The sequence below is a fragment of the Lepisosteus platostomus genome, unplaced genomic scaffold (assembly GCF_059453375.1).
Source record: "Lepisosteus platostomus isolate fLepPlt1 unplaced genomic scaffold, fLepPlt1.hap1 Scaffold_93_H1, whole genome shotgun sequence".
Lineage (NCBI taxonomy): Eukaryota > Metazoa > Chordata > Actinopteri > Semionotiformes > Lepisosteidae > Lepisosteus > Lepisosteus platostomus.
The window spans coordinates 45,108-60,289 of NW_028291705.1; the positions used below are offsets into that span (position 1 = coordinate 45,108).

The window sequence follows — 15,182 nt, forward strand, 5'->3', positions numbered from 1 at the left end:
CTTCCTGCCAGTCCCGGGCGGGGGCCCTGCTCTTTGATCTTCTGTCAACGGCCCGACAACGACCGCAGCCGCAGGGGGCGCCAGCCGCCCGGCCTCCTTAGCTTAGGCCCCTCCCACCGGCAGCAGCTGCGCCCAACCGGCTGCAAGCCAAAGCCGAGCGCCAGCACCTGCGGGCAGAGGCAAGGGGCAGCTCTCTCTCGGGAGGGAGGGAGGGACGGGGACGCGCGCGCACACACGCCTGCCTGCCTGCCTGCCGAAAAAAAAGAAAGAAAAGGTGGATATACTAAGTTTTTTGGAGGGAAAACGCCCAGCTGTCGAAAGGGGCCCGCCTGCAGGGACGGGGACGGACACGCACGCAAGCAAGCAAGCAAGCAAGCAAGCAAGCAAGCAAGCCACGCCTGCCTCCCTGGGAAAAGGCTGAAAAACCTAAGTTTTTTGGAGGGAAAACGCACGGGAGCCGAAAAGGGGGCCGGCCTGCTTGCCCAGAGAGTCGAGACGCGGGAAAGCGCACAGAGGGAGCACGGGAACCGAGAGGGCGAGAGAGAGACAGAACACAGAGACACACAGATGGGGGACGAGGGACGAGACCCGAGAAGAAGGAGCTCCAGTCCACTTCGCTTGCTTGCTCGCTCGCTCGCTAGCTAGCTAGCTACCTAGCTACCTACGTCTGTCTTTTCACCGCTGAGAGAAGGTGGTGCACCGCTCCCGGAGGCGCTGCAATACCGGGCCGATGCGTGGAGAGGACGGAGCAAGCTCCTGATCCAGCTCCCTGTTCCAAAAATCCGTTTAATATGTGGTCCCCCGATGGGGGACGTATCAGATATTAAACTGATAAGAACAGATACTACACTTGATCTTAGCCAAAAGGCCGAGAAGCGATGCCCACAAAGGCGCGGACCGACGCGCGGGCGTTCCGCTGGCGCACAGTGGCGCAGGCCGACTCCTCTGGAGCCCGGGACCCGCGCAGCTGCCGGCCTCCCTGCAGCCAGAGGCCTGCCGCGGGACTCTGCTCCCCCTCTCTCTTGCCTGCCCGCCTGCCTTCCTGCCAGTCCCGGGCGGGGGCCCTGCTCTTTGATCTTCTGTCAACGGCCCGACAACGACCGCAGCCGCAGGGGGCGCCAGCCGCCCGGCCTCCTTAGCTTAGGCCCCTCCCACCGGCAGCAGCTGCGCCCAACCGGCTGCAAGCCAAAGCCGAGCGCCAGCACCTGCGGGCAGAGGCAAGGGGCAGCTCTCTCTCGGGAGGGAGGGAGGGACGGGGACGCGCGCGCACACACGCCTGCCTGCCTGCCTGCCGAAAAAAAAGAAAGAAAAGGTGGATATACTAAGTTTTTTGGAGGGAAAACGCCCAGCTGTCGAAAGGGGCCCGCCTGCAGGGACGGGGACGGACACGCACGCAAGCAAGCAAGCAAGCAAGCAAGCAAGCAAGCAAGCCACGCCTGCCTCCCTGGGAAAAGGCTGAAAAACCTAAGTTTTTTGGAGGGAAAACGCACGGGAGCCGAAAAGGGGGCCGGCCTGCTTGCCCAGAGAGTCGAGACGCGGGAAAGCGCACAGAGGGAGCACGGGAACCGAGAGGGCGAGAGAGAGACAGAACACAGAGACACACAGATGGGGGACGAGGGACGAGACCCGAGAAGAAGGAGCTCCAGTCCACTTCGCTTGCTTGCTCGCTCGCTCGCTAGCTAGCTAGCTACCTAGCTACCTACGTCTGTCTTTTCACCGCTGAGAGAAGGTGGTGCACCGCTCCCGGAGGCGCTGCAATACCGGGCCGATGCGTGGAGAGGACGGAGCAAGCTCCTGATCCAGCTCCCTGTTCCAAAAATCCGTTTAATATGTGGTCCCCCGATGGGGGACGTATCAGATATTAAACTGATAAGAACAGATACTACACTTGATCTTAGCCAAAAGGCCGAGAAGCGATGCCCACAAAGGCGCGGACCGACGCGCGGGCGTTCCGCTGGCGCACAGTGGCGCAGGCCGACTCCTCTGGAGCCCGGGACCCGCGCAGCTGCCGGCCTCCCTGCAGCCAGAGGCCTGCCGCGGGACTCTGCTCCCCCTCTCTCTTGCCTGCCCGCCTGCCTTCCTGCCAGTCCCGGGCGGGGGCCCTGCTCTTTGATCTTCTGTCAACGGCCCGACAACGACCGCAGCCGCAGGGGGCGCCAGCCGCCCGGCCTCCTTAGCTTAGGCCCCTCCCACCGGCAGCAGCTGCGCCCAACCGGCTGCAAGCCAAAGCCGAGCGCCAGCACCTGCGGGCAGAGGCAAGGGGCAGCTCTCTCTCGGGAGGGAGGGAGGGACGGGGACGCGCGCGCACACACGCCTGCCTGCCTGCCTGCCGAAAAAAAAGAAAGAAAAGGTGGATATACTAAGTTTTTTGGAGGGAAAACGCCCAGCTGTCGAAAGGGGCCCGCCTGCAGGGACGGGGACGGACACGCACGCAAGCAAGCAAGCAAGCAAGCAAGCAAGCAAGCAAGCCACGCCTGCCTCCCTGGGAAAAGGCTGAAAAACCTAAGTTTTTTGGAGGGAAAACGCACGGGAGCCGAAAAGGGGGCCGGCCTGCTTGCCCAGAGAGTCGAGACGCGGGAAAGCGCACAGAGGGAGCACGGGAACCGAGAGGGCGAGAGAGAGACAGAACACAGAGACACACAGATGGGGGACGAGGGACGAGACCCGAGAAGAAGGAGCTCCAGTCCACTTCGCTTGCTTGCTCGCTCGCTCGCTAGCTAGCTAGCTACCTAGCTACCTACGTCTGTCTTTTCACCGCTGAGAGAAGGTGGTGCACCGCTCCCGGAGGCGCTGCAATACCGGGCCGATGCGTGGAGAGGACGGAGCAAGCTCCTGATCCAGCTCCCTGTTCCAAAAATCCGTTTAATATGTGGTCCCCCGATGGGGGACGTATCAGATATTAAACTGATAAGAACAGATTTTTTTTTTTTTTTTTTTTTTTTTTTTTATTATAAAGATACAAAACCACAAACAACAATCAGCAACAACCCCGAAACCATGTCATACTAATGAAAATAACCCCTTCCACCTCTCTTTCGCCGCAGCGAATCCCCACCGCAAAATATCCCATTTCACCCGACAGATTATATCGTGCTTTGCTTTGTATACCACAGCAGATGGCGCTCCACTCACTCCGTGCTCTGTAAGGTCCTTGCGTGAAGCCCAAAGATGATATTTGACCAGACTGATTAACAGACATAACAAAAAACTTTGTCCCCATCGGCGCGGTTTCGAAATCCCCCGCAGTATCACATGACTTGTTACATTAAAATCCGGTTTAACCTTTCTCAGAACCCCCCCACACAGATCCCAGACCCGTCGTGCAAAATCACAATCCCACAACACATGTTGAATTGTTTCTGTCTCACTACAATCAGAACGTGGACATTTGTCCTGTCTAGAGAGGCTGTGGCGGTGTAGCGTCTCCCTGACCGGGAGCCTCTTCCACAGGATGAACCAATTCAGATCTTTCAGTTTATTTTCTAATCCTACTGGCTGGTTCTGCCTCCACACTTCCTCTGTAATACCCACCACTGCTGAATCCTCTCTAGTTGTTGCGAGTTGGTACAGTGCTTTGTGATTTACAGACACAACCCCTTCTTTAGCACCTGGGTACTTCTTCAACCACTGCACTGCATGTTTGTAGTGCCATGGTAATTTCTCAGCTTTCGGTGTCGTGTTAGTCCAGACCACCAAGTGCTTCACAGCAGACGAAAACCACAAACGAGTGAAATAAACACACAGGTGGTCCGGACTTTCATGTAAAATCTTGCACAAACCGGCGACAAACAAGGCGTCCAATTTTACCGGCAAGTCAGGCACCGCTCTGCCTCCCTCTTCCACCGGCCTGCACATGTCCACCCGCTTGATGTATTCGTACCCTCCGCCCCAGATGAAACGGAAGATAGCCCTCACCAGGTCTTTACGAAACCTGGGAGGCAGCGGGAACACCCAGGCCAGGTGAAGGAGCAACGGCAGGACATCCACTTTCACCACCAGCACTTTCCCTACGTACGTCAAGGGTCTGCTCTGCCACAACCCCAGTTTTTGCTTTACTTTAGAAAGCTTGTTTTCCCAGTTAGCTATGGCAGAGCCACTGGACAGGAAACTGATGCCCAAGATCTTAATGGGACCTGATTCCAGCGTGAGGCCTCCGACCACATCTTGTCTGTCTTTCCATTTACCAAAATATTTAACCGCGCACTTACTTTTATTGAGCAGTGCTCCTGTGGCTGCCGTCATCTTATCCACAATCTGCAGAACTTGGAGAAGACTCCTGTCTGAGGTAAGAAGCAGCGTTACGTCATCTGCATAGGCCGCAATTTTTGCCTGTAGCCCACCACTACCGGGAACTACCACACCTTCCACCCAGGGGTCGCTTCGGATCTGTTGCAGGAAGGGCTCCAAGTATAATACATAAAGTAAAGGGGACAGGGGGCACCCCTGCCTCACACCACAACTCACCACAAACCCTGTCCCCAACCTTCCATTAACACTGACCTTGCTGACAACCTTGTTGTATAGTATCTTAACCCATCGAATAAAACTCTCGCTGATTCCTAATCTTTTAAGAACCTCCCACAGGAAGGGGTGATGGACCCTGTCGAAAGCTTTACTTTGGTCCAAATTAACTAGCATAAGCTCGAGGCCCCTCTCCTCTACCCATTCGATGGCATCTCGTACAAGCTGAAGATTCCAAAACAGCTTCCTACCTTCGACGCTACACGTCTGTTCTCTACAGACTAAATTGGGCATCACCTTCCTCAGCCGCCTGCTTAGCACCCTAGCCAAGATCTTATAATCGGTGCAGAGCAGTTGGATCGGCCTCCAGTTTTCCAAATCTTCCTTAGGGCCTTTTTTGTAAACCAGAGTTAAGATTCCCTTTTTCATAGTCCCTGCAAGTTCTCCTGACATCAGGATCTCCTTAAAAACCTCCAGAAGCATAGGCTGCAAGGTAGCCCAAAACACTGAATAAAAATCAATAGGCAGACCATCTATACCCGGAGCTGTGCCCTTCCGCAACCCCGACATTGCTTCCTTTAGCTCCTCACCTGACACGTCGCCATCTAAATCATCGGCGCTCACGATCTTCTTACCTATCCCTGACAGTAGTTCTTCCCACACGCCAGTGTTCACCGATTTTTCCACAAACAGCTCTTGATAAAAATTCGACGCACAACTCACCATACCCAATGGGTCAAAAGTAACAGTCCCATCTTTCTGTTTTAAACCTTCGATCAATGTCCGTGCTTGCCTAGCTCGCACCGAACTAAAGAAAAGAGCCGAGCACTTCTCGTTATTTTCTATTAGGTGACCTTTAATCCTAAAAAGAAAATCCCTAGCTCTTGTTGTCCACCATTCTTTCATTTTATGTCTAAGCTCTGCAGCCTTCTGTGCATCAAATGCCTTACCTTGATTAAATGCTTCATACAGATTCTGCAGTTCACATTGCAGCTGGTCTATTTCTTCCTTTTCCTGCTTTTTCCTGACACGGCAAAATCTAATAGATGCCCTACGCACTGCCCTCTTACACGCCTCCCACCAGTTTACTGCAGATGTAAATTTCCATCTACTGTTATCGAAAGTCTCCAATACCGTCGTTATCTGACTTCGATACTCGACCTCTGACAATACCTTGATGTTTAATCTCCAGAAGCCTGATCTAGGCCCGGAGTTGTCAGAGGTCATATAGACAGACAGCAGCATGTGATCAGAAAACCACACTGGAGTTACCTGTCCAGCCCGTGATGACCCTCGCATGGTGGTGAAGATATAATCCAGTCTTCTAAAACTGTCCCTGCCGTTGCTCCAGGTGTAGTTTTTAGAGGTCGGGCCAGGAATGCCAAAGCCATCCTGCAACTTAAAGTTTGCTACCAGCTCCCTCAAGACACGTGCCCCTGCCCTATTTGTGTCGCCGATATCTATATTAAAATCTCCGCCCATAATCACCGTTCTATTTGTGTAAAGGAGTGGCTCGATTGACTTAACAAAATCCGCCTGTAGGCGTCTTTCCGCCGGCCCATATACCGCAATCAGGCGTACCTTTAAGCCATCCCACACCCCATCAACAACCAATAACCGCCCCGGAACAACCGAAAGGACATCATTACACACAAAATTCGACAAACCACACAAAATCCCCACCCCTGAAGAGTGCACGCCCCCAATACTCCACCAAGACTGTCCTATTTGCCACTCTTTCTTAAAAGCTCTAATGTCCCCCTGCGATCCTAAATGGACCTCCTGGAGAAAACAAAAGCCGAACCGGCGCCTTCCGAGATCATCGAAGACGCCCGCCCGCTTCACAGGGCTCCTCAATCCCCTGACATTAACCGTACAAATTAAACAATTCATGGCGGGTCGTGGAGAGCTTGTACTTCCACCTCACCTGCCCGGCTAACCACTGGATACCCTGATTCCCCAGATGCCGGATCACTCTCCTCCTCCCCGGAGTGCTGCGAGCTCTCCTCTCCCGAGGAAGACATCTCACACTCTGGATCCTCGGATTCCTGTGAGTGACCGGATTTCTCCGTCTCCGCCTTGCCTCCTGGTTCAGCTTCGCTCCCCTCACTACTTACGTTTGGGTCACCTTGCCCAGGCGGGATGGGTTCTTCGCTGACCACCACCTCCTCCATTTCTGCAGGGGTGGCCATAGCAGCAATAGGATCACCACTTTCCGCCTCTAGGCTTTCCTCTGGGCCCTTCTTTTGCACTCTAACTCTTCCTGAGGCCTTCTTACATGGTCTCCTAACCACCCCCCCCTCACCACCCTCTCTTTCTACTGCTAATACCGGGGTTTTGTCTGATCTTAAAACCATCTCCTCACTACCCTTCTCCTCTACTCCATCAGAGTCACTGCCTGGAGTCTCTATAGGCAGTGCCTGAAACCGATTTTGAGTGCTAATTCGGGCCCGGCGCAAATCAGGACCCTTTGACCTTCTCTCTCCCTTCCTTTTAGCAGACCTGCTCAAGACTGGAGACCAGCTAGGAGACTCTGGCCTCTCCTCAGGGACCATATCTGCCCAAGATCTGGATTTTACAGGCTCCGAAACCTCTCCACCCGCCTTCTCAACATTTTGCCCCCGACCTCCCTTGCCTCCCTCCTCAGGTTTCCCCTGAGACCCCCGGAAGATTACTGGTCCGCCCGATGGGCCCGGTAAGTCCAGCCTCGGGTCCTCAACGGGAACCTTCACAATGTCCGCAAAACTTTTTCGTTTCCTGGGACATGAACGATACATATGTCCAGCAGACCCACACAAATCGCAGGTCATGACTTGTTCACAGTTTTTAGCCTCGTGACCTGCCATACCACACCTCCTGCAGAGTCCCCCCGGACAGTTCGCTGCAATATGTCCCAACTGCAAACACTTTTTACAGGTCAGTGGCTGGCCAGGGTAGAATAGGTAACCCCTGTTTGAACCAATTCTAAAGAAGGCAGGAGGGTGTAAGACTCCCTCGTCCCCCGATGGCTTCGGTCTGAGCCTGACCATATACCTCCTCTTCCCGGTCCAGACTCCCACCCGATCTATCACTTTAACTCCTGCCCCCTGAATGTCTACAAATCTTGATAGAAACATCGCAACGTCTCTCTCTGGTAGCAGTGTATTAAACACATGTACGGTGAGAGTCCGCAGTTCCCTTGCAAAGAGCGGTTCTATCAGAAAATTCTTCAGTGGAACATAGTCTTTGCCAAATTGGGCCTTACGCCACACGGCCTCACACAGTTTATCCGACTCCATGGTTAAATCAAATATTCCCTTGTTCACAAAGTCCTGCAAACTGGTAATGTCCTTCACCTGAACTCCCAGAGCGCGAAACAATACATCCTGTTCGAACTTGTCCCTGTTCTTCCAATTCTCCTTTTCTTCCTTGGTCTTCACCACGAAGCGCACTGTGCGCCGCATCTGCCCCTCTCGGGACAGAGGGTGCCCAACCGCCGAGTCGCGGGTCCACTCACCCGCCGCCGCCGTCTCTGCTGCCGCCGCCATCCGGAAGCCCCACTTCGCCCTCTGGGCTCAACCCAGAGCGACTACCCGTGGTAGCTTGTGGACCCTCGGCCTCCTTCCTCCTCCGGTAAGGTTCTCCTCCGTCTCCCGGCTGGCTCTCCTTCTCCTTCCTCGCCGTCACCGCCGTCACCGCCGTCGTCTTCTTCCCCGCCGTCGTCTTCTCTTCCCCTGACTTAGTCCTCTAGCCGCGGGCATGCCACGTGCTATCAGATCTTAGCCAAAAGGCCGAGAAGCGATGCCCACAAAGGCGCGGACCGACGCGCGGGCGTTCCGCTGGCGCACAGTGGCGCAGGCCGACTCCTCTGGAGCCCGGGACCCGCGCAGCTGCCGGCCTCCCTGCAGCCAGAGGCCTGCCGCGGGACTCTGCTCCCCCTCTCTCTTGCCTGCCCGCCTGCCTTCCTGCCAGTCCCGGGCGGGGGCCCTGCTCTTTGATCTTCTGTCAACGGCCCGACAACGACCGCAGCCGCAGGGGGCGCCAGCCGCCCGGCCTCCTTAGCTTAGGCCCCTCCCACCGGCAGCAGCTGCGCCCAACCGGCTGCAAGCCAAAGCCGAGCGCCAGCACCTGCGGGCAGAGGCAAGGGGCAGCTCTCTCTCGGGAGGGAGGGAGGGACGGGGACGCGCGCGCACACACGCCTGCCTGCCTGCCTGCCGAAAAAAAAGAAAGAAAAGGTGGATATACTAAGTTTTTTGGAGGGAAAACGCCCAGCTGTCGAAAGGGGCCCGCCTGCAGGGACGGGGACGGACACGCACGCAAGCAAGCAAGCAAGCAAGCAAGCAAGCAAGCAAGCCACGCCTGCCTCCCTGGGAAAAGGCTGAAAAACCTAAGTTTTTTGGAGGGAAAACGCACGGGAGCCGAAAAGGGGGCCGGCCTGCTTGCCCAGAGAGTCGAGACGCGGGAAAGCGCACAGAGGGAGCACGGGAACCGAGAGGGCGAGAGAGAGACAGAACACAGAGACACACAGATGGGGGACGAGGGACGAGACCCGAGAAGAAGGAGCTCCAGTCCACTTCGCTTGCTTGCTCGCTCGCTCGCTAGCTAGCTAGCTACCTAGCTACCTACGTCTGTCTTTTCACCGCTGAGAGAAGGTGGTGCACCGCTCCCGGAGGCGCTGCAATACCGGGCCGATGCGTGGAGAGGACGGAGCAAGCTCCTGATCCAGCTCCCTGTTCCAAAAATCCGTTTAATATGTGGTCCCCCGATGGGGGACGTATCAGATATTAAACTGATAAGAACAGATTTTTTTTTTTTATGTTTTTTATTACAAACATAACAAACTTCAACACAGCACAGTAAGACAACCACACCCTTCCCCAACATTCAAACATACCCTAAACCAGCCTCCCTCTGTAACACTAACAACAACCCTTATACTATTACACTCAACAATCCGAAACACAAATCAAACGGTCATGAAAATGTTAGTACAACAGTATTCATATTGGTTCATTTCGAAAATAGAATCACAAAAGAAACAGACATCAGAACCATAAACACAAAACCGTTACATTACCATAATCCCGCCCTGTATGCAAAAAAGATCCCTCCTCCATCCCCAACATTCCTTATATTATTATAAAACAAACCCATATACAGAAATCAATTTAACACCCCAAAGAAATTAATCCCTTCCATCTTTCTTTGGCCGCAGCAAAACCCCACCGTAAGATGTCCCACCGAACACGTCTAGTAACTTCATTTTTGCCTTTGCTAAATACAGATAAGGCTGAAACACAACTGCCATGCTCCACCACCTCCCTCCTCGCTACCCATATATAAAATTTAACCAAACTAATTATATACCATAACACAAATTCATTATTCCATTTTCTCACCCCCTTTACTCCCCGAAACACCACCCGACTGCTTAAAACAAAATCAACAGCGGCTTTCTGTAATAATTCAGCACTGTGACCCCACACCCTTTGGGCGAAAACACAGCCCCAGAAAACGTGAAGCAGGGTTTCGACCTCAGAACAGCCAGGCTGCGGGCACTTATCCTGTCTGGACAACCCATGCCTGTAGAGCGTGTCCCTCACCGGCAACCTGTTCCAGAGAGCCCGCCAGTTTAGGTCCTTGAGTCTGTTTTCTAGACCCACCGGCTGGATCTGCCGCCACTCCTCCTCCGACACCCCCACCACTGCAGGTTCCCCCTTCTCCATGATAGTCCTATACATCTGTTTGTGGTCCGTAGCCCCCAAGCCCTTTCTGAACCCTGGGTGCTTCTGTAACCACACCACCGCATGTCTATAATGCCAGGGCAATTTTTGCGCCTTCGGCGTTGTATTCGTCCAGACTACCAGGTGCTTCATCGTATTCGCAAACCACAAACGGATAAAACATACACAAAGGTGATCCGGATCTTCGTATAGTGTTTTACACAAATTTGCGACAAATATTGTGTCTAGTTTCAACGGGAAGTCTGGAACCGACCTACCACCCTCCTCCACTGGCCTGCACATATCCGCTCTCTTGATGTACTCATGCCCCCCACTCCAAACGAAGTGGAAGACCGCCCTCACCAGGTTTCGACGCAGCCGAGCAGGCAGAGGGAACACACAAGCCAAATGAAGCAGCAATGGCAGTATGTCTACCTTTAGGACTAGTACTTTCCCTGTGTACGTCAGCGACCTATTCAACCACATACCGATCTTTTGATTTACCTTCCCCAGCCTCAGGTCCCAGTTGATCCTGGCGGAGTCCTGCGTATGAAAAAGAACTCCCAGAATTTTAACCGGTCCCGTCACCAAGGTAAGACCGCCCGTCACATCTTGTCTTTCCTTCCATCTACCGAAGTATTTAACCGTACACTTTGCTTTGTTCAAAAAAGCACCTGTCCCTTTGGTCATACTATCTGCTATCTGTAGTACTTGGTGAAGACTTCTGTCAGTGCTAAGAAACAGAGAAATATCGTCTGCATAGGCTGCTATTTTCGCCTGTTCTCCTCCACTCCCAGGAACCACCACCCCTTCCACTCGAGGATCCCCACGAATCCGATGCAGAAAGGGTTCTATGTACAGCACATATAATAAGGGGGACAGAGGGCATCCCTGTCTCACCCCACACCTGACCGGAATGCCCATGCCAAGCATACCGTTGATGCATACCCTTGAGATGACATTATTATACAAAACCTTGATCCATCTGATGAGGCCCTCATCCAGCCCCACTCTTCTCATCACCTCCCAAAGGAATGAGTGATGCACCCGGTCAAAGGCCTTATTTTGGTCTAGGCTCACAAGCATCATCTCAAGGTTCCTGTCCTCCACCCATTCAATGACGTCCCTGATCAACTGCAGGTTCCACTTTACGTTTCTACCCTCCACACTGCAGGTTTGGTCTTTACTTATCAGGTCCGGCATCACCTTCCTCAGCCGTCTCCCCAATACTCTGGCCAAGATCTTATAATCGGAACAGAGTAATTGGATCGGCCTCCAGTTCTCCAGATCTTCCTTGTCTCCTTTCTTAAACACCAGAGACATAATACCTGTCCTCATCGTTCTGCCGAGTTCACCCTCCCTCAGGACTTCGTTATAAACCTCCAACAACACCGGTAGTAACCTTTCTCGGAAGGTTACATAAAATTCCGTCGGGAGTCCGTCCATCCCCGGGGTGGTACCTCTACGCAGGCCACCAATGGCTTCTCCAATCTCAGTCATTGTTAGGGCCTCACCCACACCTTCCATACCATCAATCTTCCTGTCAAACCCAATCAACCACTCATCCCACAAACTCTCATCCACTGGTTTCTCTGAAAATAAAACCTTGTAAAAATTAGTTGCACACCTCACCATGCCTTCTATGTCTCTGACCCTGGACCCATCTTCTCTCCTCAGACCCTCGAAGAGAGTCCTCTTCTGTCTGGCTCTGACCGAGCCAAAAAACTGGGCTGAGCACCTCTCCTCCCCCTCAATCAGGTTACCCTTCAACCTAAACAAAAAATCCTTAGCTCTCTCTACCCAAAGTTCTTTCAGTCTGAGTTTAAGCTCAGAAACTTTTGTCATGTCGAAAGCACCACCCTGGTTGGAAACCACATACTGCTCTTCTAGTTCCTGCTGCAATCTCACAAGCTCTCCTCTCTCTGCTACCTTCTTTTGGCTACAGTATGAGATAGAAGCCTTGGAGATCGCCCTTTTACAGGCTTCCCACCACAGCACCGCTGTCTGGTACCGCCCCCTCTGTAACTGGAACCGATCCAAAAGCGCAACTATCAAACTCTGATAATCGGCTTCCAATAACACTTTCGTGTTCAGTTTCCAGTAGTTTGATTTAGGGTCCATACCATCTGGTATCAAATCAACCGACAGCAACAGATGATCTGAAAACCATACCGGAGTAACCGTTGCCGCCTGTGTCAACCCACGTAGGGTGGTGAAGATATAATCAAGTCTTCTGAAGACACCCCTTCCATTACTCCATGTGTGCATTCTCTGTCCCTGACTATAGTCCTTGTGACCATCTTTTAGGTGAAACCGTGATATTAATTCTTTAAGATCACTCACACTCACACCACTCGCATCACATACATCAATATTAAAATCCCCTCCCATCACCACCACTCTATTGGTGTACAGATGTGGCTCAAGGTCCTTCAAAAACGCCCCCTGGAGCCGCCTTTCGGCAGGCCCGTAGACAGCTATTAAACGTACCTGCAATCTTTCCCATGCCCCATCTACAATCATTAGCCTTCCTGGGACTATGCAGTTAACTTCGCTTACAGAGAAATTCGGGGTTCCACATAGGATCCCGATTCCGGATGAGTGCACTCCCCCTACACTCCACCAGGACTCCCCTTTTACCCAGTCTCTCTTAAAGGTGACAATATCACCTTTTGTGCCTAAGTGTACTTCCTGCAAGAAACAAAAGCCGAAATGGCGCGCTTCTAACCATTTGAAGACGCCAATCCGCTTACTATGATTTTTAAGCCCTCTGGCGTTAATAGTACATACGGTACGACTCATGTTGGGTCAAAGGGAGTCTGCAGCTGCAACCCGTCTCCCAAACTAAAAGCACTCTCTATTCCAAGAGGACTGAGGAGATTCCCACCCACACTCATAACCTGCGGGGACCCCTCCCCCAGGGATGATGGACTTACCCCAGGATCATCGGAGGTCAGGAGGTGGATACCGCCGTCTTTCCCCGACTGTTCTGAGGTCTCTGAAACGAAATCCTCCTGTTCCACCACTATATCGCCCTGGCCCGGGGGTATGGGGTCGTCGAGGGTACTGACCTCAGCAGAGGCCTCCAAGGGGTCAGCCTCCTCACCCTGCTCTCCACCCCTCTCCCTCTGTTCCCCTTCCTCCCTACTCCCCCCCTCCCTACCTCCCTCTCCCTCTCCCTCTACACCCCCCTCCACCCCTACCTCCTTCCTACCCCCTTTCTTACACTCCCCCCTCGCCCTCTTTACAGCAATCGCCTTTTTCCGTCTCGGCATTCTCTGTCCTCTCTCTCCGTCTTCTCCCTTCTCTGCCTCGACGTCACTGTTCCCCGAGTCCTCCTCAACAGCTAGGACCTGAAAACGATTAGCCACAGTCTCGAACACGCACTCGTCGGACCTCATTCTTCTCTTCTCTGCCGCCGACTTCCTCTTTGCAGCCCTGCTAGGCTGGGTAACCCACTCCGGCGACTCCGACTCTGCCCTGTCCATCACTTCCGCCCACGACGAGGTCCCCGGACGCGCCTCTTCAGGTACCTTGGTCGCCTTTGGCATCTCCTCTGGTCTGTCGTCTCTTTCTTCTCTTGCGTCTGCTTGTGTCCTCTGGGTGGTCGCGGTCTTCTGCTGTGGTCTGCTCTCCTCTCTCCTCGGGCCCTCTGCCGAAGTCCGCACCACATCTGCAAAACTTCGACTCTTCATCGGACAAACCCTGTACACATGGCCTTCTGCCCCACACAGGTCGCACGTTAAGACCTTAGTACAGTCCTTAGTTTCGTGAGTTGTGGCCTTACACTTTCTACACACACCGCCAGGACAGTTCGCCGCTACATGACCCCTCTGGAAACACTTCTTGCACGTCACCGGTTGGCCTGGATAGAAGAGGTAGCCTCTATTAGGCCCAATCGTGAAATAAGCCGGGGGATGTACCACTCCCTCACCCTCAGATGGCTTAGGTTTTAGCCGCACCGTGTATCTTCTTTTACCGGTCCACACTCTGAGGACATCTAAATCTTTTTGACCTTCTCCCTGCACGTCCACAAATCTGGATAAAAAGGTGATTACGTCTCTTTCTGGGACCCGATGATTAAATAGGTGAATTGTCAGAGTCCTGAGCTCCCTGGCAAACAAAGGCTCTATCAAGAAATCATTAAGCGGTTCCACATCTCTTCCTTCACACACCTTTTCCCAGGCTTTCTCACAAAGTTCATCCGATGCAAGCGACAGGTCGTATATCCCTCTGACTGGGAAATCTTGTAGACAATCAATGTCCTTCAATTTAATCCCTAGAGCCTTCATCAGGACTACTCTTTCAAACCGCTCACGGTTCATCCATTCCTTCTTCTTCTCTGCCTCCTTCACAACAAAACGCACTGTGCACCGCATCTGCCCCTCACGGGACAGAGGGTGCACAGCCGCCGAACCGCGGGCCCACTCACCACCTTCGACCGCTGTCATCTTGGAGGCCCCACTTCGCCCCCTGGGCTCAACCCAGGGCGACTACCCGTGGTGACCTTGGTGGACTTCTGCTTCGGTCTTCTGATGGTAAGGTTCCGCCCGTCTGGTCTGGTTCCGTTGTCCGCTGTCTTCTCCTTCTCCTCTTCGCCTTCGTTGTCTTCGCCTTTTGTCAAGTCCTCAGACCGCGGTCATGCCACGTATCTTTAGATCTTGGCCAAAAGGCCGAGAAGCGATGCCCACAAAGGCGCGGACCGACGCGCGGGCGTTCCGCTGGCGCACAGTGGCGCAGGCCGACTCCTCTGGAGCCCGGGACCCGCGCAGCTGCCGGCCTCCCTGCAGCCAGAGGCCTGCCGCGGGACTCTGCTCCCCCTCTCTCTTGCCTGCCCGCCTGCCTTCCTGCCAGTCCCGGGCGGGGGCCCTGCTCTTTGATCTTCTGTCAACGGCCCGACAACGACCGCAGCCGCAGGGGGCGCCAGCCGCCCGGCCTCCTTAGCTTAGGCCCCTCCCACCGGCAGCAGCTGCGCCCAACCGGCTGCAAGCCAAAGCCGAGCGCCAGCACCTGCGGGCA

General features: G+C 53.8%; 4 non-coding genes across 4 annotated transcripts; all 4 read right to left on the bottom strand.

Annotated features, from left to right (window-relative positions):
• Nucleotides 1-689: 689 nt before the first annotated feature.
• On the bottom strand, nt 690-880 carry LOC148630634 (U2 spliceosomal RNA). The gene has a single exon (XR_015935097.1). It is a non-coding gene; the product is annotated as a U2 spliceosomal RNA (small nuclear RNA).
• An 847-nt stretch (nt 881-1,727) lies between these two features.
• Nucleotides 1,728-1,918, bottom strand: LOC148630635 (U2 spliceosomal RNA). The gene has a single exon (XR_015935098.1). It is a non-coding gene; the product is annotated as a U2 spliceosomal RNA (small nuclear RNA).
• Nucleotides 1,919-2,765: 847 nt separating this feature from the next.
• Nucleotides 2,766-2,960, bottom strand: LOC148630636 (U2 spliceosomal RNA). The gene has a single exon (XR_015935081.1). It is a non-coding gene; the product is annotated as a U2 spliceosomal RNA (small nuclear RNA).
• A 6,130-nt stretch (nt 2,961-9,090) lies between these two features.
• Nucleotides 9,091-9,281, bottom strand: LOC148630637 (U2 spliceosomal RNA). The gene has a single exon (XR_015935075.1). It is a non-coding gene; the product is annotated as a U2 spliceosomal RNA (small nuclear RNA).
• Between the last annotated feature and the right edge of the window lie 5,901 nt (nt 9,282-15,182).